This window comes from Octopus bimaculoides, chromosome 9, assembly GCF_001194135.2.
Source record: "Octopus bimaculoides isolate UCB-OBI-ISO-001 chromosome 9, ASM119413v2, whole genome shotgun sequence".
NCBI lineage: Eukaryota > Metazoa > Mollusca > Cephalopoda > Octopoda > Octopodidae > Octopus > Octopus bimaculoides.
This window is the reverse complement of record NC_068989.1, coordinates 89741052-89744211: the sequence shown is the minus strand read 5'-3', so window position 1 is coordinate 89744211 and position 3160 is coordinate 89741052.

Sequence of the window (3160 nt, the reverse complement as noted above, 5' to 3'; positions counted from 1 at the left end):
CGCGGTTGTTCGTTCTGCTATTCCATGTATGTAGTTCACTGTTGCTGTAGTCGTTCTTGTTGTTGGTGGTGGTGGTGATGACGGCGGCAGCGGATATTTTAAAAGTTTTTCTGCATGTCGAAGAGGGAGCGCTCCAAATTAGTCTGCTAAATTAATTTGAAATAAAATTAACAGCAATTATGATGTTGTTTGACGTGTTGTCCAATAAGAACAGCCGTAGTTATGTTGCATGACATCGTATCCAATATAGGAGATCACTCAACTGTTTAAACTCAGCAGTATGCTTATGGCCCGATTTATGTAGGGGCTAATATAGGCCATGGCCTAGGAGAGGGCAAGGTTTGGAGTATCCCGTAACGCAGAGAAACCTAAAAATTGGAGTTAAAAAGTCTTTTAAAATATTTACAACAATCAAATACTTTGTAGTTTTTTTTTTTAATCCAATGGAGTTCTTTAAAAATTATTGAATTCTCTTTTGATTGGACCCTTTTAGATTTAAAAATCCATTAAATTTAACCGAGACTCTTGGATCTACCGAGGCTCTTTTATCTTTGAGGACCATTTCAACCAGTTTGGGTTGCTCTTTATTATCTTGTTTTGAATTAGCAAAATCACAGGGCCCCAACCAGGTGTAAATCCGGCCCTGATTACACCTTGATAGGAGCGGAACATTAATGTCTTGCTAGATGCTTGATACGTAAAGCATAAAAGACAGAGGGGAATACATTCTGCACGAAGAAAGCGTAATTGCCGACATCCTGTCTGACAAATTTCGAGAATTCTTGAATCTAGAGGTTATCTCCCTTTCACATAAGGAACAGCTTTCATTGCCGTTTGGAAAATTGTGGTACATCCTCTCGAGGTGGAGATTATGTTAATAAATCAACAATATAGGTGCAGGAGTGGCTATGTGGTAAGTAGCTTGCTTACCAACCACATGGTTCCGGATTCAGTCCCACTGCGTGGCACCTTGGGCAAGTGTCTTCTACTATAGCCTCGGGCCGACCAAAGGCTTGTGGGTGGATTTGGTAGACGGAAACTGAAAGAAGCCCGTCGTATATATGTATATATATGTACGTGTGTTTGTGTGTCTGTGTTTGTCCCCCCACCATCGCTTGACAACCGATGCTGGTGTGTTTACCTCCCCGTAACTTAGCGGTTCGGCAAAAAGAGACCGATAGAATAAGTACTAGGCTTACAAAGAATAAGTCATGGGGTCGATTTTCTCGACTAAAGGCGCCCCAGCATGGCCGCAGTCAAATGACTGAAACAAGTAAAAGAGTAAAAGAATTTATATAGTATAGTATTTGATATACCTGTATGTTTCTGTGAGCGCGCGGCTTAGCGGACAATGTGTTACCTTCACGATCGCGAGGTCAGTGGTTTCGGTATCCAGGCAGGTCAGCGCATTGCATTCTCGAGAAAAAAACTAGTTTCACGCTGCTCTTGCGATCACTTTGACATTTGACGTGTGGCACACCTGTACAGGTAATGCCGATTTGATGGAGGGAGAGAGCTAAAGTAGAGCACTAACTTTTGACTCTTATATAATCATCTGCGCAAGTTGTTTGGCAACTGCAGATACCCTCTAGGACAGGAGACTACATTTCTCTTTTGGTGAAGACACGGTTTGCCTTATATACGAGGCAGGCATAAGAGTACGGCGCGTGTGTGGAGTGCTCAGGTACTTGCAGGTTAGTTTCACGAGCAGGCTGTTCCGTTGATCGGATCAACTGGAACCCTCGTCGTCGTAACCGACGGAGTGTTATGACAATGGCATATACCCTCTTCTCTGAGGGTATATGTATCCTCGAAGCAAAGGGAAATACATGTGTGATATACGTACCTCTGTATGCTTACATTGTCATGGCACTCCGTCGGTTGCGACGACGAGGGTTCCAGTTGATCCGATCGACGGAACAGCCTGCTCGTGAAACTAACCTGCAAGTGGCTGAGCACTCCACAGACGCGCCGTACCCTTATGTCTGGCTTGTACATGCCAGACATATAGCAAAGACTACATTGTCTGGGGTTTTCTTTTTTTTTATTTTCTTGCTTGCTTAAAGAGTAGAATGTGATTTGAGGGATACTTAGCATCTATTTCTTGCAGAACGAGCGGCTGCTTAGCGGTTCAATCAATTGGCGATTTCCTTAGAGTTATCTTCCGCTAACGGTTTGACATTTTCCAAGTCGAATATTATTGTGAGTTATCTCCCTTGAAACAGGCGATTACACAAGCCAAGCGCAGACGCGCGCGACTATATATCTTTATCCTTCTATTACCTTTCACTTGATCCAGCCGCTGGATTGCGGCCCAGCTCGGGCACCGCCTTGAAGGTTTTAGTCGAACAAATCGACAAGTATTTTTTTTAAACACTGGTACTTACTTTATCAGTCTCTTTTGGCCGACCGCTAAGTTATGGGACACACACAAACCTATGGTTACTATTATATCTTGGCTTACGCTGATGTTCAGGTAATTAGAGACGATGATCTTTTAATGTAAATATCCATGTAATCCATTGGCCATTCTGGGGTTTTATAAAGAAAATTTTTAAAAATTTCACTTGCGTACAAGTTTTACACTATTACATCTTCATCAACGCCTCTTCTCTGAGGGTATGTGTATCCTCGAAGCAAAGTGAAATACATGTGTGATATACGTACCTCTGTATGCTTACATTGTCATAGCACTCCGTCGGTTACGACGATGAGGGTTCCAGTTGATCCGATTAATGGAACAGCCTGCTCGTGAAATTAACGTGCAAGTGGCTGAGCACTCCACAGACACGTGTACTCTTAACGTAGTTCTCGGGGAGATACAGTGTGACACAGAGTGTGACAAGGCTGGCCCCTTTGAAATACAGGCACATCAGAAACAGGAAGAAAGAGGGAGAGAAAGTTGTGGTGAAAGAGTACAGCAGGGTACGCAACCATCCCCTGCCAGAGCCTTGTGGAGCTTTAGGTGTTTTTGCTCAATAAACACTCACAACGCCCGGTCTGGGAATCGAAACCATGATCCTACAACCGCAAGTCCGCTGCCCTAACCACTAAGCCATTGCGCCGCCATATATGCATATATAACCATGGTAGTGTACATACTGTGTTTAATACCAAACTGATGTTTATTGTGTGGGAAATAATGGAAGAACACTGAAAG